At 36.0% G+C, this 22,027-nt stretch overlaps 1 pseudogene; it reads left to right on the top strand.

The window, feature by feature from the left end:
* The window catches only part of LOC149200648 (abscisic acid receptor PYL12 pseudogene), a 67,349-nt pseudogene extending 47,305 nt beyond the window's left edge, over positions 1–20,044 (top strand).
* Positions 20,045–22,027: the final 1,983 nt, after the last annotated feature.

Genomic DNA, 22,027 nt, shown 5'->3' with positions numbered 1-22,027 from the left:
ATTCAAATTTACACGGGCGTGACGCACACACAGGGCACGGCGCATTGGGTTTGATGCATGGCGCATAGAGCTGCCAGGCCCGAATTTTGCAACAACTCGCTCCAAATCGTCCAAAACACTCGGATCTTCATTTGTGCAAGTAGGTTGAGCCTCTATCACTACTTTTCATCCAATTTTTGGTGGTTGTTTTATGGTGGTTGTCTTATGGTGGTTGTGTGAACAAAAAACCAAACCCTACCTCTTGCATCTTTCAAAGGAAATAGTGCCTAGGGTTTGTATTGTTGTTTTGGTTGCCAAGTCATTCCCTCATCTTTCCACTCCCTCACTTATTTTCCTAGTGTATTCCCCTATTACCTAATTCCCATATTCCCAAAACAAAATCATATGTCCCTATCCCCACTCCTATTTTTCCCAAAATCTCAAATATAATTCCCAAACCCTAGTGCTATACCCAAAACTCCTAAATTGTTACATAATCCCCTATTTCCCTAACTAAACCCTATTCCAACAGTCCCTAAAATCCTTCATTTTTCCCTCCCTCTATAGTCCCTCATATCACTTTTCCCTTGGTGGAAGAAGTAAAAAAAAACATCATAAATCACCTACTTCTCATCAAGACAACTCATCCACCTAGCAGAGATGGAATCTGATCCCTCATATGGTTATGAAAAGGAGACACACAGTGACTCACCTACAGAGGTACATGCACCCAGGAGGCCTCATAGAGGTGGCAAACATATTCGAGAAGAACCAACCACTCTTATTGAGTTACAGGCCTGCCGTCTTTCCATCACTTGTTTCCAACACCCGTCTTGCTATGAATTTTGTGAGATGGTTGCTAGAATTCAGTTTCATCATGAGTTGGCTCATTTGTTTGTGCTTCATTTACATGATGGTCAAGCCACTCTAGCTGGTGTCACATTCACATTAACACCAGAATCTATTTCACTAGCAACCGGTATTCCTAACATTGGAGAGCAATGGAACAAGAGGCAACAAATTGATAGGCAGCATTATGAACCATACATCAAGCCCGGTTATTTGAGACAACTCAGCAGAGTGTTTCCTTTCCGGTACCTAAAAGATTCTTATGCTCCTTTGATGAAATTGATAATAAAGTATTTCAACTGTGAGGGTCGGTTTTCCCGTTTATATGCCTATCATATCAGGTTGCTAATGCATTTTACCAGGGTGAGGATGATGAACCTCCCCTACTTCATGTGCTGAAACATTGAGAAGATGACCACCCTAATATAGCACAAGACTCCTCAGCAACAATTCAACAGTATATATCATTTTTCTCTCGTTAAAATTGTAGTCATCCATCAGCTTGGCTTACAGGGCATCACTTGGAGAGGAGGTTAGAAAAGGCCATCAGTGAGAAGAATATGTTGAGAAACATGGCATATCATTATTTGTCAAGGAATATGGTGTGCCAAGCTAGAATCCAGAGCTTGAAGGCAAAATTGAAGAGAGCATCAAGGAGGCAAAAGGAGCATGAAGGACTTCAGATATTGGCTGAGGCTTCCTTGGCCTAACACAATGCTTGATTAAGAAGACTCAGCCCAAATTTCAAAGAATTTGGGGCAGTTTTTGCATTTTTGGAATTTCTAGCACAAAAAACAGGATTTTCTACTCTATGCGTCACGCCACCTAGCGCTCGCATGTGAAAGGAGCCTCCAAATGACAAAAACTCAGCATTTTTGGATTTGGCATGAAAAAATATGCTTTCCTACCAATGGCCAAGAAATTTGGACAGGTTTTGAGCCCTCAAAAAGGTCAAAAACACTCAAAAAGTGACCTCATTGCCCCTATTTTGACACACAAGAAGCAGTGTTGGGAGAACTGAATTTTGGAGGGGCAAATCGAGGCCAAATTGGAAAATTCCACTTGGGTTGGAAAGTAGATAGGTAGACCTTTCCAAAAAGCACACTTGAAGCGAATTTGGACACCAGAAAGGCCTTCCAAAGTGGCTCCAAACAGGCGCTATGCATAGAGAATCAGGCGCGACGCATAGAGGAAATTTGGCCCAATTTGACCAGGAATGCTCTGTTTTTTGCCTATCTTTTGCCAGTTTGACTTTTTCACCCTCTTAGTGTAAAATTTGTGATGTAATTCAATGTAAATGGATGGATCATGATGTAAATATGTCAAATTTTCACTTATGGAGGTAGATTCATCTGTTAAAAAGTTGTTTGAAACTAACGAATTAGTTCCCTTGTTTCTAGAGGCATGTTCTGTTGCCTGATTTCTAGTTCTCAGTTTAGAATTAGTTGAAACAAATCCTAAACATGTGAGCTCCACCCCTATAGGCTAGGATGAGATATGGTTTGTCTATATTATGTAGTTTTTCAGTCATTAGCATGGTTGGACTCTTGAGAAAGCAAGGAGCTTCATTGTACACTCATATCAGCATTTTGGCTAAGGAATTGAGACCAGGGTTTGCAGCACTATTTCGGATCCCTTTGGAATTTATTTTGGTACAGTGCTTTTCTCTGTAATTGTGAATTTACTTATGTGTTATGTATGACATTATCTATCTTGTTTCTTCCTAACTAAATCAAACAAGAGTGTAAGTAGAATCCATTGAAATTGCAGTGCTCTACTTGATGTTTGCTTTAGTTTCTTGATGTTTTCAGCTGTTTGGAGAGGATCCATGGCTTCTCTTGCCCTCTTCAACTCCTCACCTGTCTAATCCCTCCACCTCATTCGATTTGAAGTGCCAAAATTAGTTGCCTACCTTGCCCCATTGAGATCTCAAGCCCTTAGTGATCGTATTTCGCTGAGATTGACCAGGAGAGAGCCCACTCCCGACTTGGTAGGGCTAGCTACTAGGATAAGCGTGGTTTGATGTTGGCACTAGATCCTACTTTCTCAGCCTAAGGTAAATCTAGGCACTAACACTTTCTACAAGTTCTCTATCATTATGCCTTAGGTCGAGTTCAACAAGCCTACGCATGTGCAATTTGATGAATATGTGAACCTAAAGTGGCAGGACTCTTAGGAAGTATTCAGTCTGAGACTTTGCTAAGGTTGATCTGTGTGCTTTGAGCTTTGCTAAAGTGTATATATATATATATAAACAAAAATTTTAAACAATCTTGTATCTAACTTAGTTGGAGCTACATGATACCTTATTGAGATTTCCAATTAACAATTAATACTCAAGCTTTCAATTCTAGTTGACATCGAAATGAATGAGTTAGGAAGGAACCCAAATCAGGATATAACTTAAGTAGTTGTCTATTACCATACAGTAGAATAACACTGATCTTAAGGCCATATTCGACAGAGCATAAAAATAATGCATACAGACATCCTCATAATACTGATATAGATCCATAATTACATGAAAACTCCAGTTGGAGTCTCATAAACCACATACACGCAAATAAAATAAAACAAAGTAAATGTCTCACAATTCCTTGGGCATACACGCCTGAGCGAAAGACAACTTGAGTCAATTGAAAAAAAAAGAAAAACAGGCATATAATCCAAGGTGTTGGAAGGCCCTATGCAGCCTTTCTTGTAAAACGATACAGACTCCATGCAATTCTAAACATCAGGTTAGTGTGCAGTAGGAACCTCCCATTTAGGGCGAACTTAGCAGAACAATAACAAGGAGAATAAACTCTCGATAACCAAACTCCATTGAGGGGAGGAGGTTAGAAGCAAAATGTGACCAAACTGGAATCATAAAAATGAGAGTTAGCGCAAAGAGATCCCTAGTTGCTCATAGCAACCGTCTGAGCTAAACCCTAGTACCATCTATATGTGAAATTGCACAAAGAGAAGATACTATAATGATGAGAACATGAAAATGGTAGACAATTTCCATGAAGACATATTTCGAGCATGCATATAGAAACATTGGCTTGAAAGACCAAAAACCCTTACCTAGTAAATATGTGTCAAATTAAGGTTGTGATTGACCACTTGAGTACATGGGAAGTGGAGCTAATCAGATTCGAGGTAACAAAGTGAAGTCGACCAAGATACATCATAAGCCTTATAAAGCAAAGTATAGTGGGCAAAACTAGGTGCCTAAAACGGAAGGGGTTGAAGACCAAGTGAGATGAGTTAGTTTCCTCTGGCGATGCCATGTGTCACCCCTGCACTAGGAACCCCTAAGTCAACATAAATAGAATTAAAACTTAAACTTGAAATAAACAAGATGGGAGACAAAATAAACCAGAATTCAAAAAGATAGGGTTACCTTGGCCTATGTCGAATGGGTTCTTGGATTAACCCTAGAATTCATGGAAACTCATCAAGGAGGGTTAAGCTGTAACTGTAAATGTTGAATGGTAACAGTTCTAGACCCGAGAAAAATATGTGTGCTGAGTTTCAATGCGGTGGTGCAATGCAAAACCAAACAGGGGTAGCATTATGAAGAGCAAGGGTACGAGACGAAGTATGGAGTCTTGGAGGAGGTACATCACCTCTATCAAAGAGCGATGAGAACATATGAAATGAAGCTAACAGAGAACTTAGGGAGCAAAGAGTAGTTAGGGTTAGTATGAAGAGACCTACGTTGTCGATCAGAAACCGATGAACCGCAACCATAGATGTTCCCTCGAACAAATAAAGATGAATAAATTTTCCCTCAAGTATCCCCTTCACATGGGTTAAGACAGTGTGGAGGTTTCTCACAGGCTCGAGTGATGACAGTTGAAAACATGTCACATATAACGAGTACAAGGCTAAGCATGTGAACTGGTCGTTCATTTCGCATAAGGGCAGGTAGGATGCGACATCCTCCAGAACTGTATATGTAGTAGTGGTAATAAAGGGTCCACATCGAGAATTCACTCTAGCGGAGGGAGCACCCTCCACATGTAAGGGGGTTACGTAGTCCTCTTGCCAACATATTGAATGGTGTAGCTAGCTACGCTAAACACTTGAGGGGTTTGCTTAGGAAGATGTAAGCATAGGGAGGTTAGGTATTTATGTAATCCTCTTACAAAAACAAGTATTAAGTTGAAGGGTAAAAACATTTAGGCTATACCAATGTGGGGCAAGAAAAGATTGTAATTCGCGAATGAAAATAGGCATTATCCCAACATGTTAGGAAATATAAGCATACATATACGAATAGACAAGTATGTGAAGGTACCCTATGATGTCAACTATAATTACTTCAAATCCATGCATTGTTATTAGCTAGAAAAAAAAATATGATGCTATCAAACATTGTTATGTTGTGTTGAGGTTCGTTACATTGTTTATAAACATTTAAGTTTTGGCTTAATTAATAATAAAAAGTCAAAAGTAATAAAACTCAATTTTTTATATTATAATTTTTGTTTTATTAATAAAAATAAGAATATAGCCTAGATACATCATAATCCCAAATCTATCAAGCACTGAGGGGTATCAAATCTCTTGAGGTGAAAATCTGTTTTAAAGTGAAAAGAGTTGAGATTGATCCCTCTTGGTGCTTGATAGATCTGGTTTAAGATTGATCTAGGCTAGTTTTTATATACACATACCATCTCTCTCTCTCTCTCTCTCTCTCTCTCTCTCTCTCTCTTGCTTCCCTCCTCTACTTTCTCCATCCCTCTCCCCTTCTCTCTTTCAAGTCCTTTCTCTCTTCCCATCTCTTTCTCTACCCTATAACTCTATCAATATCTCCCTCCCTCTTGCCTTCTCTCTCTCCCCCTCTCTCCCCCCTCCATCTCTACGTTTCCCTCTGTCTTCCTTTTCCCTTCCTCCCTCTCGCCTCTTGTCTCTATCTTCCCTCCTTTCCACTCTCCATCTCTCTCTATCTCTACCTTGTCACTCATTCTATCTCTACTATTATCTCTTTATGTATTTGTTCTTCCCTCCATCTCTATCCCCCTCCAACTCCATATTTCTCTCTCTCCCCCTCTCTCCTCTCCCTCCCCCCATCTTAGTGCTCTCTCTCTCTCTCCATCCATATCATGGAAAATGTTCACTCTATGTAATTAATGCTATATGTAATGTCTAAAATATTTTACATTTTAATCTTTTGTTGTGAAATGAGTTATGGTGTTTCTGCATGTGGTATTGATAAGCCATGGTATTGACCAATGGTATTGTAACAAAACTAATTTACAAGTTAATAATATTCATGGTAAAGTTGGGTGCATATCCTTGGCTAAGAAACTTGTTATATTATATGTTTATTGTAATTATTAAGGTTTTATGTGCTTATTAATTAAATTTGAATTTACTTATGGAATCATTATGAGTCGCTGCCAAGAAAACGCTCTAACAATCAATTTGTATGTTGATCATTACTAGTTTAGCATTGACCAATGCAAACTATAATGATTAAATTTAAATATTTATTTTTCAATATTATTAAAAATAAAAATAAAAAATTTGATTGGACCATAACTTGAAGGCCTTATTGTAACATTTACACAAAATAATGTGGATATTGTTGCAATATTCATGCATGATATGGTTGTGTGTGATTGTAGTGATTTCTTATTCTTAAGGTTTGCATGAAAACCATCCAAAAATAAAAGACTTTAAAATAACTTATAGTCAAGTAAATAACATATCTATCATCAATTACTTTCCACCATAATTTAAGGAAGTCTTCCCATAAAAAATGTATATGAATTAGATGTAAAAAATATGCCTAGTCTAACTTATAGATGAAATAACCTTTATGATTTTTTATTGTTTAAAATATATTTTTGAATGCATAAATAGATTCAACACCCTAAAAAAATTGGGGGCACTAGAGATTAAACAACTTAAGCTCAAGCTTTAAAAATCTCTATGGGATTTTGATAAAAATTAACCTTAAAAATGCTCTGAGAAAATGTCATTTCATCTATAAGTTAGACTAAACAAATAAAATATACTTACAATAGCTACTTCTCACCATTATTTATGTTTTCATTAACACTTATGTAGAAGTAAAATTGTAAGTATGTATGTTTTTACTACTCACCAGAATTTATGCAAGTTTTTCTGCTTGAGCATTCAATTTACTTATCCACTTCACATCTCAATTTATTAAGACTATTTGATGATTTCTCTATCAACCATTATTAATTTAGCATTGACCAATGAAACTTATAATTATTTATGCAATTTTTTCCTAGAACATAATTTCTAACCTGAGTTGGGGGGCTAAGTTGACCTGCAAAAAAAAGTATAATATAACAAATTAAATTTTATTATTTTTAATTGAGTCTACATATAAATTTTAAACATTAAAAATTTATGCCTACACATCTACCTCTATATCAATTCTTAATTAGGGCATCAATTTTTAATTAGGGTGGACATTGCCATTAGATTAAATTTGTTATATGTTAAATGCTAAACATTTATGTTTGACATCTATCTGGGTTACGTCTCTTAGCACAATTATATTAACATATAAATAGTAGCCACACATCAAGATCTATTTCACGATATAAATTAAAATAATAATTTTGTAACCATATTTAAATTTAATTAATAAGCACATAAAAATTTAATATTGTACTCTAAAATTACAAAATAACAAGATCATTAATCATGAATATTCACCCTCACGTTACCATCGATATTATTGGTTTATAAATAGTCTTTGTAAAATGCCATCAGTCAAGCCATGGCTTATAAAAACCAAAATATTTACGCCATAAGGCGTTCCCCTTTGAAATCAACTCCCCTAGGCTACCACTCTATACCCTTTTGCATCGTTTGATTGATTGTTAGATGATTGAAAGAATTTGGGCCTTAGATCTCACAACCGACAACTGAAAAATACTTCAACGGTTAACTTCTTGAATGGTTACATAAGCATAATGAATGCATTTTTTAATCACCTCTATCATGGATTTCAAGGCGACTTGTCATTGTCTGTTACTTCTCTGTAGCTTCTTTAGACAAAATCATTGTATAAAGAGGATGCAATAGACTTTGAATTTTTAGGTTTAGGGATCATAGATGCTCAATGCCTCTCTGAAGATGATGGTTGGATGTTGTTTCGTAGAGTGGAGGAACAATGCCTGTCTGAAGATGATGGTTTGATGATGTTTTGTACAGTGGAAGAACAGAGACAGTCCTTGAGAATTCGTGGGATTTTTGAGCCATAGATGAGTAACTGTGCCTAAATATTGTGTATTTTTAGAACTATGCAATGTTTGGGTATTTATGTTTGAGAACTAGACAATATTTTTAGAACTATGCAATGTCTAGGTATTTATGTTTGAGAACTAGACAAAACATTAAACTGTGTAGTGTATGCTGATATCTGTTACATAGAGAAAATTGTATTTATTCATCCATGAGATTATGAAAATGTGCTTTAAACAAATTTCTGATATTTGGTAGGAAGATAATATTTTCCTTTTCGGAGGTGATAGACCTGAGAACTTAAAAATTGTATTGAATACCAAACTCAAAAAATGCAATCTGACTACTTTACTTACGGATAAGGAAATGATGATTACTTTATCTATTTTAAAGAACAAGAAGTTTTTCTGATAGTTCTGTAGAACTTGGAATCAAGCAACCCTCCATAACTAAGCAAAGAAGGAAGGGGTTATCGTACCCAGATTGACTCAGTAATATATTATAAAATAATATGTTACAATGCAAGAATGTATAAGTATTTAATAACCACATGTAAGCATGCTAAATTGAATAGAATAAAAACAAGAAGTCCATAGAACAACTATGTAGAGTCATAATCTCCCTTAACTAATTCCAATTAAAAGTCCGCAATTTACAAGACAGTTGTATAAAATAATATGTTACAATGGAAAGAATGTAGAAGTATTTAATAACCACATGTACGCATGCTAAATTGAACAGAATAAAAACAAGAAGTGTAGAGAACAACTGTGTAGAGTCATAATTCTCATGACAGTAAACACTGAAATAAGTTAGGTGCAAAACCTCATATGTACATGGGAAGCAACAAAAAATAGGAAATTATCTTCATTCCTATGTTAATTAAAAGTAACCGAGTAGACAAGATGACCAAGAGCTGGTAACTTTAGTATATTTGATTAATTTAAACTACTACAATTCCCGGCCAAATCTAATTCCTCCCAAACTTCTATAATATGTCACTACTTAGCTTGGAGGAATAAATCTTTAAACATGCACCTAGCATGGAAGGATATAGAGGTCCTGCCCCTTCAAACCCTCTACATAAATTTCGGCTGTAGGAATTAAACACGACTTTTTTGGTGGTGGCCATGGCGACCTGTGTAACATCCATAAGGACTTACATTAAAACCCAACAACCAGAGACATATGTTCATATATAGTGAAATTCGAGGGTTATCTTTTCAGTACATATGGGGGTTTGTAATTCAAGCTGGAGATGAAACCCCCCTTCTGAGGTAGGCAGGGTCAAGGTGGAAACCAACCATGCGATGTAGTGGAGAAACCTTGTACATTGACAAACAACCATCTCATAAAGAAAATATTCTAGAGTATGGATTTTGAATTATCTGCCTCAAAAACCAAGTGAGGGCAATGCCTGTCAAGTAAATAAGTAAAGAGGAAGGCCCAAGGCCCTGTCAAATTCAATTGTAAAGGGATTAAGCAGCTAAATCTTCCAACAAGGAATGGAAATTGAACCTCAAATAGGCCTGCAGTGCCAGACCAAATAACCCAAGTCAGTATTGGCAGAAACCTCTACATTTGGTTGTAGTAATTTTTGCATTAGATATTGTATCCACAAAGGTGTAGATAGATGCTCACCTGCAATGGACGTAAGTCCATAATACCCCAGAGCAAGCAGAACTTGGAGAGATCACAGAGCCCATCACCCTCGAAGCTCGGGGTAAATGAGTTACGGAAACTGTGGAGGGGGTAGGGTTTCATTACCATAATGACCCTCGGAAAACCTCAACCACATTCTAGAGAGTATGGATTTTGAATCATCTACCTCAAAAAACAGGTGAGGGTAATACCTGTCAAGTAAATAAGTAAAGCGGAAGGCCCAAGTCCCTGTCAAACCTGACTGTAAAAGGGAGTAAGCAACTAAGTCTTCCAGCAAGGAATGGAAACTGAACCTCAAATAGGCCTACGGTGCCAGACTAAATAACCTAAGTGAGTATTGGCATAAACCTCTACATTTGGCTGCAATAATTTTTCATTAGATATTACATCCACAAAAGTGCAGAGAGATGCTCACCTGCAACGGACGTAACTCCATAATACCCCAGAGTGAGCGGAAATTGCAGAGTGAGCAGAGTCCATCACCCTCGAAGCCTAGGGTAAATGAGCTACGAAAACTATGGAGGGGGTAAGGTTTCATTATCGCAACGAACCCTCGACAAATCTCAACCATTCAATACCCAACCTCATGATCCGACAGTGTAAGTTGGCCTGTAACTGGACTACCGACATTTGGAAGCTGTAAACCCTGGTTCAAGAATGTTCTAGGCATGATAAATGCAAGACAACTGTCTGTAGTGGGTTAAGTACTACAAGGTGTCAATTCTGGTGTATTCACCTATGTTGAGCTCTTTTTAATTTAAATACCAACTAAACTCCTATGAAGTTTAAATATTAATTGTGTAACAAAATCCCACTGCATAAGAAAAAGACTATGAAGGTGTGGCTAGTGGTTAAGTGATGTAAATATAATTTAGTAACATAGCATGTTATATATTTATATATATAATCTCGATTTGAGTCGTTAGGAAAGTGATGGGCTACCATGACAAATGGAAACATTAGTTAAAGTTTTATTTTATATTTTGTTTCATTATGTTGGTGAGATGTGTTACAAATTCCAATGTGAAGAATTTTTATTGTTTCTGAAAATCGTGATTTATTCTTAAATTTATATTCATGACTTTTTATTATTTTTATTTTTAAAATTTAACAATAAAATATATATTTCTAAAGAGATTCGGTATATTTGTTTTTAGATATATTAGAAATATGCTTGTTTTGAAATTGCTTTTAACAAATTTTATTTTTAAGACATTTCACATAGTTGTTTTTTCATTTAATTATTTGCAAATTATTTAAAATGGTTATATATAATTTTATGTATAATTGAGATGTGTATTAAATATTTTATTTTTTTAATTGTTAAGTTGTGTAAAAAATATTTTAAATTGTGATTTAATAGATAAATTAATATACTATTACATTTGAGAATAAAATTTAAATCTCAAGTAATATAAAATAATAAAATAATCACCATGTAAATTCTTACAATGGTTTTTGACAATTGTTAATATAGATTGATGATATATACAATAATTTATAATACATATTAGAATTTTGGCCACGACGAGATGTAAACCCTGTGCTGTTGATGGGGCAATGCAAAATACTAAAATAATCTATGGTAAACTCTGTGCAATTGAGGGGGCAATGCAAAATACTAAAATAATCTGTAGTGTTAGCGCAATTCAAAATGTGTTTCTTTACAATTTTAGAGATAATGATATCTGAGGAAACATTCGAGATACGTTGCAGATTTTACACCAAAACCTATGAATAATTGGGAGCTGATGTTTGACTCATTTTCATGATGTTTGAAATTTGTTAGGTTGTGATGCAAATTTATATTTAGAAAGATACCCATCGTATTCTTCATGAATTAGTATTATTTTGTTGAGGGTAAACCTTGTGTTGTTGAGGGGGCAATGCAAAATACTAAAATAATCTATAGTTTTAGTGCAATTCAAAATGTTTCTTTACAATTTCAAAGATAATATTCTCTAAGGAAACATTGGAGATATGTTGCAGATTTTATGCCAAAACTTATGAATAATTGGGACCTGATGTCTGACTCATTTTCATGATGTTTGAAATTTGTTAGGTTGTGATGCAAATTTAGATTTGGAAAGATAACCATCATATTCTCCATGAATTAATATTATTTTATTTATCTTATATGATGTCATCTACTACCTGTATTTTTTCAAAATCTATCAAATATTTTCTATTGGAACTTGAAAAACCATCTTTGAAGATTAAGAGACAATCTATGCTGGAAAAGTTATAGAATTTGTCAATTCATTATATGTGACAATGTTTTCCTATCGAAGTTGACTCATTTTCATGATGTTTGAAATTTGTTAGGTTGTGATGCAAATTAATATTATTGTATTTATCTTATTGGTGTCATCTACTATCTATATTTTTTCAAAATCTATCAAATATTTTCTATTGGAACTTGAAAAACCATCTTTGAAGATTAAGAGGCAATCTATGTTGGAAAAGTTATAGAATCTGTCAATTTGGCATAATGTAAGTGTTTTCACTTTATATTCTACTTTTAAAAGGCATTTTGTTTTCTAATTTCTTCATTATATGTTACAATGCTTCTCAAATTTATGCCTTACGGTCTTTCCATTGTAACATCTGGTACAATTGCTAGGTATCATCCCTTTAAAATAATTAATTAAATATTTAATGAAAATTTATAAAATACTAACTAATTAATAATTATTATTCTCTTATAAATTTGAAGTAAACATCTAACCATATACTCTAAAACATTCTATAACAAATATAAAAATAAAAATATTTTTAAAAAGTTTGCCGAAGATAAAACTACTTAAAAAAATCTCACAACTATCTCAAACAAATATTTACATTCTACAAATTTATACTAATATTCTAAAATGATTATATTATGGGAAATAAAAACAAAAATATAAAATTATTTTAAAGGTATAATACAATCTTAAAACAATCTCACAAATATAAAACTATAAAAAAATATTTAGATATTAAATATAGCAAAAAAATATTTACTGGATATTAAGTATAGTAAAAAGGCACGATCATAATTAAGTTGAATATATACATAAAGGGGTAGTCTAAAGCGGAGGAGTTATCCGGAAAAGTTATGGAAATTCTGGTTATATTCAGAGAAAATCCGGCAAGGATTTTCGTAAATCCAAATTAGAGTTGTTAAATTTCAAAATTTTAGGTGTTTTAAACGTTTTTGATGGTGCTGAATCCATTTCCACCATCAAAAATACCATTCAAACACTGACTCTACAAGATTTTTTAAATTTTTTTTACCCAAATTGCAGCTACTTTTGACAGCCCAAGCAATTCCTCACCTCATTAAACAACTCCTATACGTAAATGCTTCAAATTTATCATCCCGTCGAAAACAATTAATAGTATACGAATAATTGTACTTTGGGGAGACGATGGATATCCTTCCGTCAACAGAAGCATATTCAAGTCAACTGCAGAGCGTGGTTAAAGGAACCTATGAAATTGCTTCCTCAACAGAACCATATCCAAATCAACTGCACCTTGTAGAATGAAAAACGGGATGCAATTCCCGAAATTGTTGGAATGATAATTTCAACCTGCCGGAAGCTGACAGTTGAACAACGACCCAACTTATTCAAAAAACAGCCATTGAAGTTTCCCTGCGATGTGATCTGGTCGCATATCGCATTTTTCCCTTGTTTCATTTTTTTTTACCTTTTGTTTTCTGCGATCGCGATCTTGCGATGCGATCAAATCGCAGATCGCAAATCTTAAACTTCTGCGTGTTAAGCTCTTTGCTCCTTATCCGCCGATGTGATGGTGCGATGTTTTGATAAGCCATGCATTAAATTCCGATAAGATATTTTCAGCCGTGCAATTAATGATATTTACTACGGTTGGTAAATGTAGGTGAAATTTTTAATTTTATTGTTTTCTATTTTTACAGAAGTATGGGCACAAGCAACACGTATTGTAAGATATTTTTGCGTTGTTCATTATATAAAAAAAAATGCAAGAGCAGATAGAAGAGTGTAGAATTAGAAAAAGAGTTGTTTTTTTTTTTCTGCAATGCACAGCAGTGCTGAACTTTTAGTTTTCTGAGATAATGAAATTGGTTTCTGGAACTGGAGCGTTCCTTATGTAATCCCTCAGAAGAGGAAGACAATTTTGTAACAGTTTTTTTTTTTTTGTATTTGAAACAGAGCGTTGTTCTCTGTGCTATTTCTTTTGTGTTTGAAATAAATAGAAATTTTCCAACATGGTATCGGAGCCAGTCTAGGCACTTAGTGAGTCAAAAACAGAGTTTATTTTTCACTGTAGGAGCTGTAAGAAGCTTATCAAGCAGAGAAAGTTTTCTTTGCTTTTTATTATACAGACAGTATCTCTTCTTTACCAATACAGGTTAAGATGGCAGATGCTGGAACAGGTTTAAAAAATTCCCAACTGCCACAGTTTAATGGGAAAAATCATAGTTATTGGTCCATAACAATGAAAGCATTGTTTGCTTCTCAAGGACTATGGGAGCTGGTTGAAACTGGCTATGTTGAACCTGCAGATGCAACAACACTGGCTGCTTTGACAGTAGCAGAAAGAGACCAGTTGAAGGGCGACAGAAAGAAGGATGCCAAAGCCCTCTTTTTCCTCTTCCAATCAGTACATGAAAGTGTTTTTCTGCGGATTGCAGCAGCAACAAAATCTAAGGAGGCATGGGATATTCTCAAAACTGCCTATCAAGGCATGGAGAAGGTGAAGACTGCAAAGTTGCAGATGTTGAGGGGAGACTTTGAAAATCTCAGCATGAAGGAATCTGATACAATAGATTCATTCTTCACTTAGGTTATTGGCTTGATAACCCAGATAAGATCTCATGGTGAGATTCTTGAAGATAGAAGGATTGTAGAGAAAATCTTGAGATGTTTACCCTCAAGATTTGAATCTATTGTGGTAGCAATAGAAGAAACAAAAGATCTCTCACAGTTCACGGTAGATGAGCTGAGTGCTTCACTTTTGTCTCATGAACACAGACTAAGTAGAGGAACAGATTCCTCATTTGAGCAAGCATTCAAGACTCAGATGTCTTTTGGCCAAAGAAGAGGTCGAGGCAGAGCAAATAACAGAGGTCCTGGAAGAAGCCAAAACAGAGGCAGAAATTATCCTGCTAGCACAAGCGGAAGGAGCTGCAATCAAAACCAAGCTGAAGGTTCAAGCAAACAGCAAGCTCATGGACAAAGGTATGACAAATCCCAAGTCCAATGTCATTATTGTAAGAAATATGGGCACTATGCCAATGAATGTAGGAAAAAGCAAAGTGACATGAATAATAGGCAGAATGCTAATTTTGCAAATGAAGAAGATAAGAACCCAAAGAACGTGTTGTTAACATGTAACATAGCACAAGACAAACAAGAAGATTTTTGGTTCTTAGACTCAGGTTGTAGTAATCACATGACTGGAAATATTGCAATGTTTGCCAATCTGGATGAAAATGTGAAATCTGAGGTAACAACAGGGACTGATGATAAGATATCTGTCAAGGGTAAGGGCAGAGTCAGTATTCGAGCAAAAAATGGAGAACAGATGATTGTGCCAGAGGTATACTATGTACCTGGTCTAAAATGTAATCTTTTGAGCATTGGACAGCTCATAAACAAAGGTTACAACATGTTCTTCAAAGATGATACGTGTACAATCAGAGACATACCTCCAAGTAAGAAAATCATTGCACAGGTGCAGATGACCAGCAATAGAATGTTTCCTCTCAAACTCAGGGCAGATTTGAAGGAAGGAAGAACTATTGCGGCTGTAACACAAGAAGTATTTCAGGAACAAGTGAAAGATGTGAATTGGTTGTGGCATTTGAGATTTGGACATCTCAATTTCGGAGGCTTGAATCTGTTGCACAGAAAGGAAATGGTAAAGGGATTGTCGTTGATTGAGAATATGTTTTAACTTTCATTGATGATTACACCAGAAAGACATGGGTGTATATGCTAAAACTGAAGAGTGAAGTGTTTGAGAAATTCCGCCACTTCAAAACTCTTGTTGAAAAGTAGTGTGGGCATTATATCAAAGTGCTCAGAACAGATAGAGGAGGAGAGTACATCTCCCAAGACTTTCTGCGTTTTTGCAGAGAGAATGGCATACAAAAGCAGTTCACCACAAGATATACACCTCAGCAAAACGGTGTTGCTAAAAGAAAGAATAGGACCATTCTTGACATGGTCAGAAGTATGCTGAAGGCAAAACACTTGCCGCATGAGTATTGGGCAGAAGCTGTCACTTGCGCAGTTTACATCTTGAATAGATGCCCAACCAAAGCTGTCATGAACAAAATACCAGAAGAGGCATGGAGTGGTCAAAAACAAACTGTCACTCACATGAGAGTATTCGGTTGTGTGGCATATGCACATATACCAGATCAGCTAAGGCAAAAGCTTGATAGTAAGGGGGAGATGTGTGTCTTTATTGGCTATTGTGATGAGTCAAAAGCATACAAACTCTATAATCCATCCACCAAGAAATTGATAGTAAGCAGAGATGTGCAGTTCATTGAAGATGAAGCTTAGGATGGAAGCTTAGAGAAGACAGTGAATGTGAAGACAATTGTGTCTCACGAAGAAGAAGAGGAAGGGACAGCAGCAAATAATCCTTCCTTGGTGGCTCCTCCTCCACCACAGCAAGTACAACAAACCACACCACAAGCTGGAATTCGAACAACCTTGAGAAGTCAAGGAAGTGCTTCTCCAAGCACATCACAGGGATCAGTAATACCCTCAAGTTCGGATGGAACTCCTAGCACACCAAGAAGACCAAGATTCAGAGATCTGAATGAGATTTATGAACAAGGAGAGGTAAGTAACAATACTGGTCTGAATTCATTATTCGCTTTGTATTGTCATGTTGATGACCCAGTTCATTTTGAAGATGCTGTAAATGAAGATAAATGGATTAAAGCAATGAATGAAGAAATTGGTGCAATTGAGAAGAGTAAAACATGGGAGTTAGTGGATCTCCCTGAAGGCAAAGATGCCATTGGAGTTAAGTGGGTCTATAAGACCAAAAGCAATGCTGAAGGCAAGATTGACGGGCATAAAGCAAGACTTGTTGTGAAAGGCTACAAGCAACAACAAGGCAAAGACTATGATGAAACCTTTGCACCAGTAGCACGGATGGAAACAGTCAGAACAATGTTGTCTATTGCAGCACAACACAAATGGAAGATTTATCAGATGGATGTTAAATCTGCATTCCTAAATGGAGTATTAAAAGAAGAGGTTTATGTTGATCAACCTCCGGGCTATGAAGTTGAAGGCCAAGAGCATAAAGTTTGTAAACTGAAGAAGGCTCTTTATGGGCTAAAGCAAGCTCCAAGAGCATGGTACAGCAGAATAGATGCTTATCTGATTGAGAATGGGTTTGATAAGTGTGATGGTGAACCCACACTCTACATAAAACAAAATGACGGTAAGATTATTATTGTTGTTTTATATGTAGATGATCTGATTTTTACTAGCAATGATGCTTCTTTCATTGCTGATTTTAAAGCAGTCATGAAAAGTGAATTTGAAATGACTGACTTGGGCTTCTTAAGATATTTTCTTGGAATTGAAGTAGACCAAAGTGAAAATGGTGTTTTCATTTCTCAAGATAAATATGTAGAAGCAGTGTTGAAGAGATTTAACATGCAGAACAACAAAGCAGCTGTGACTCCAACTGTAGTGGGGTTGAAATTGACCAAAGAAGACAACAGCAAATATTTTGATCCAAAACTGTACAAGAGCATAGTTGGCAGCCTTATGTACTTGACTGCAACTAGGCTGGACATTATGCACGCTGTGAGTTTAATTTCCAAATTTATGGAAAGACCGAAAGAGACTCATTGGCAGGCAGCCAAGAGGATTCTAAGGTATGTGAATGGAACGAAGGGGTTTGGTATTTTATACTCCTCTTCTGAAAGTTTCATGTTGACAGGTTACACTGACAGTGATTGGGCTGGAAGTGTTGATGATAGGAAAAGCACATCTGGATATGTGTTTCATATGGGATCGGGAGCCATCTCATGGGCTTCCAAGAAGCAACCAGTAGTGTCTTTGTCAACAGCAGAGGCAGAGTATGTGGCAGCAACAACAGTAGCATGCCAAGCAGTATGGCTGAGAAGAGTTCTCAGAGATTTGTGTCATGAACAAGGAAAGGGCACAACCATTTCCTGTGACAATAGCTCAGCAATAGCATTGTCTAAAAATTCTGTTTTTCATAAAAGGACAAAGCACATAGACACCAAATTTCACTTCATACATGAATTGGTTAACAATGGTGAGACTATTTTGCAGCACTGTAGAATAGAGGAACAGTTAGCTGACATCTTAACAAAACCATTGGGAAAGAAAAGTTTTGATCATTTCAGGAAATGTCTGGGTATGCAGAAAAAACCCAGCAGTTGAAATTAAAGGGGAGTGTTGGAATGATAATTTCAACCTGCTGGACGCTGACAGTTGAACAACGACCCAACTTATTCAGAAAATAGCCATTGAAGTTTCCTTGCGATGTGTTCTGGTCGCATATCGCATTTTTCCCTTGTTTCATTTTTTGTTACCTTTTGTTTTCTGCGATCGCGATCTTACGATGCGATCAAATCGCAGATCGTAGATCGCAAATCTTAAACTTCTACGCGTTAAGCTCTTTGCTCCTTATCCGCCGATGCGATGGTGCGATGTTGTGATAAGCCATGCATTAAATTTCGATAAGATATTTTCAGCCGTGTAATTAATGATATTTACTACGGTTGGTAAATGTAGGTGAAATTTTTAATTTTATTGTTTTCTATTTTTACAGAAGTATGGGCACAAGCAACACGTATTGTAAGATATTTTTCCGTTGTTCATTATATAAAAAAAAATGCAAGAGCAGATAGAAGAGTGTAGAGTTAGAAAAAGAGTTGTTTTTTCTTCTTCTGCAACGCACATCAGTGCTGAACTTTTAGTTTTCTGAGATAATGAAATTGGTTTCTGGAACTGGAGCGTTCCTGATGTAATCCCTCAGAAGAGGAAGACAATTTTGTAACAGTTTTTTTTTTATTTGAAACAGAGCGTTGTTCTCTGTGCTATTTCTTTTGTGTTTGAAATAAATAGAAATTTTCCAACAGAAATTAATGAGCTCTTGTCAGGGGTAGTGCAGGATGCCGTTAACCCCTTTGGAGATTTGTTGCCTACGATAATGCAATCTAAATTAAAAAAGTTAAAAACAAGATCAATATCTCCTAACTAATGGTCATGACCATGCAATATAATGTTGTATAAGAGTAATTTATGATCCCTTTCCAAACAAATAATAGTATCTTAGTTCTTAGTTGTTCGTGGAGTGGGCGAAGTGTGGTGTGCGTGTTTCTGGATAGGAAGCGTATCCAATTCAACTGTAACTGCAACTGCAACTGCCTACTTACATCATTCCTCAACCCGTGAAGAGTGAAAAACGGGGAGAGGAAGATGTGAAATTAATGGAGGGCGGGATGCAGTTCCTCATCAATGTATATATATGTGTGTCTCTACAGCCTAACCACAGATAAATCGGCAACTTTGAGAATATAAATCAGAGATATTATTTGTTCTGTGAGAATGGAAATGATGAGGCAGCAGATTAAAATCAGCAACTTTGAGAATATAAATCAGAGGATATTGATTTGTTCTGATGATTGAATGGAAACTGATGAGATGCAGTGCTAAGTGATCATGAGAAATTATCTGTCCATAGAGATTGAAATCAAAATAATCTGCGGATTAAAATCTGTCCAGAGATTGAAATCAAAATTCTGGTTGCCCAACAAAACATATGCAGGCCCCTCAGTTTGATAAACAAGTACTGCAACCACCAGGTTGGAAAGGAAGAAAAGCAGTGCTCGTCCATAAATATTCAGAGAATCAACGCACCGGCAAGTGCAGTGTGGTCGGTTATTCGAAGGTTCGATCAACCTGAAACGTACAAGCCCTTCGTCAGCAGCTGCTCCGTCAAGGGAGATGTCAAGGTGGGATGCGTCAGGGAAGTCAAAGTCGTATCGGGGCTTCCAGCGAAGAACAGCATTGAGCGCCTCGAGATTCTAGACGAGGAGAATCACATTCTCAGTTTCAGGGTGTTGGGAGGAGAGCACCACCTTCGGAATTATCAATCAGTGACGAGATTGAATGAATTCGTGGAGGAGGGAAGTGTTTGGACTAATGTTGTGGAATGTTATGTGACAGATATTCCAGAGGGGAATTCTATAGAAGATACATGCAATTTCATAGATACCATCGTCAGATGCAACCTGCAGTCCTTGTCAAAGTTATTCCCACGGCCCACGTCTCAACAGATTAATAAATAATTGTTTTTATATTATGATCCTAAAGAACAAATTGTATTATTAAGCTCATTCCTAAAGTAGCAGAGGGTAGTTGAGGACATTATTAAGTTGAAAAATGTAAAATTGAAATTGAATAACAATTGTGTTTTTAATTCAAAAACAATTTAAAATTGAATAACAATTTTGTTTTTGAATTCAAGCTTTTGTGATTCATAAACAACATTTTATTTATGTTTTATAAAAATGAGTCTGAAACAAATATAACAATATTTTTTTGGCAATGGTCCAAAATCTTTAAAGCATAATCTTCCTTCAATCAATTGAAAATTAAAGACAAAGTAGAGATATAGATGCCTCCATAGATCTTGCAAAATCTTTCGTATTTATGCTACTTTGATTTTCAATAATTCTGCACATGCTCCAATGTCTCTACAACATCCTTCGTATCCTACTTTATTAGGATTTAAGGCATGTCAACACACACAACAGGTTAAATTTTGGAATTGGATGTCGAGACATCGAGAACTGAACAAGAAAGTAGACGTTATCCTGATAGAATTGAAACCAACGTTACACGAAATGGCTTTGTATGCAAGGTTAATCACTTGTTCGAGACCCCATAGACCCTGAAGAAGATGAAGTATTGTAGCCTGCTTTGAGAAACATTTTCAGTCACCGAATTCAGGGGAAGTTTGAAGGAGCTATTGATTCTTAGCTAGTGTTAAATAAAAGCTAAACATTTTTGTTTTGCTCTGTTCATTTTTTTTGCATCTAATTACGTCGTAAGGTGTTACTCTTTGAAAATAACTTTCTAATGTGCGAGGTGTACCTTTCTACACCATCAGATCATATGTTAGACGATTGAACTATCGTCATCCATCGGATTATTTTGTTAGTTTGAAAATTATGTTGTATTTTGTTAGTCTACAAATTATGCGGTTTTATTATTGTAGTTTTTCCATTCAGTTTCAAGATCCATGTGTTGCTCTCTCTGGCATCTAAGGGCAGAGATAATTCATTGAACTACAACAGGGGAATGGTTGATAATAATTCGGAGCAACAGATACTAACCAGCATGAAGTTTCAGGAGCCTCTCTTGCGATACCTCATCAAAACCTTGGAGTGCTTGTAAGTATACCAACCCTCTTCGTTAATGCGGTCTTTTCTCAGAATTAGTACTGAACTCTTGGCAATTCCATGGCCCAAAAAGAAAATTTACTTATCTAAAACAAATACCCAAAATTCTTAAATCTAGAAAACTATTCGAACCCTTGAATGAGCAAATCAATCAAAATTTACCACTAAAACCCTAACAATTGAATGTGGGTTGTATATTCATGTTAGAGTTTGGGAATGAGGTGACTTTATGGAAATTGTACCAATTAACTGCACACCTTACCATAGCATTTGGTAGTAAAGTCATAGGGTTTCTTGAAACATTCCATTTCTCATATATCCTCTCAACATTGCATTCCAATAAAAGAGATTTCTCGTTGGAATTTTTTCAAAGAGTAAGCGTTCATCTGGCAGACTATTGCACATGACATATAGGTTCACGAGTTTCGTACTAAAGAAAATATTAGGCTCAAAGATGCTCGAAAGCATGTGGGTATAGACTATTTTTCCCTCTGAGAGAGCCTTGTTTCCAGTACATAGCTGTAATAAAGAATTATAGGTAACAGGTTTGAGTTGAATGCCTCAGTGGTCTGGAAAATTCAGGATTCCTATTGCCTCCTTCATTCGCCCTTCTCTGCAAAGCCATATTATATCTACATTGATTCTCTGCAAGGATAATGTTTCCTAGAGAGCAGTTATGGCACTCGCTGTTATGGTTGAGGTTTTAGCACTCATTATTTTGATGATTTCCTCAGAAAAACACAGTATTGTGTTGAGTTGGGTTGAATCCATTCATCACATAAACCATTTGCACAGTTTTTGCTTCTGAGGAAAGCATCCTTACAAAGTCTGGGAATTGTCGCAAAAGCGTCCATGGCAAGCTAAACT

Source organism: Pinus tabuliformis, chromosome 2_1 (genome assembly GCF_031772625.1).
Source record: "Pinus tabuliformis cultivar Carrire ecotype Pingquan chromosome 2_1, CPIR1, whole genome shotgun sequence".
In the NCBI taxonomy this organism is placed as follows: Eukaryota; Viridiplantae; Streptophyta; class Pinopsida; order Pinales; family Pinaceae; genus Pinus; species Pinus tabuliformis.
Note: the sequence above shows the minus strand (reverse complement) of the source record. Positions and strands in the feature narration are given on the sequence as shown.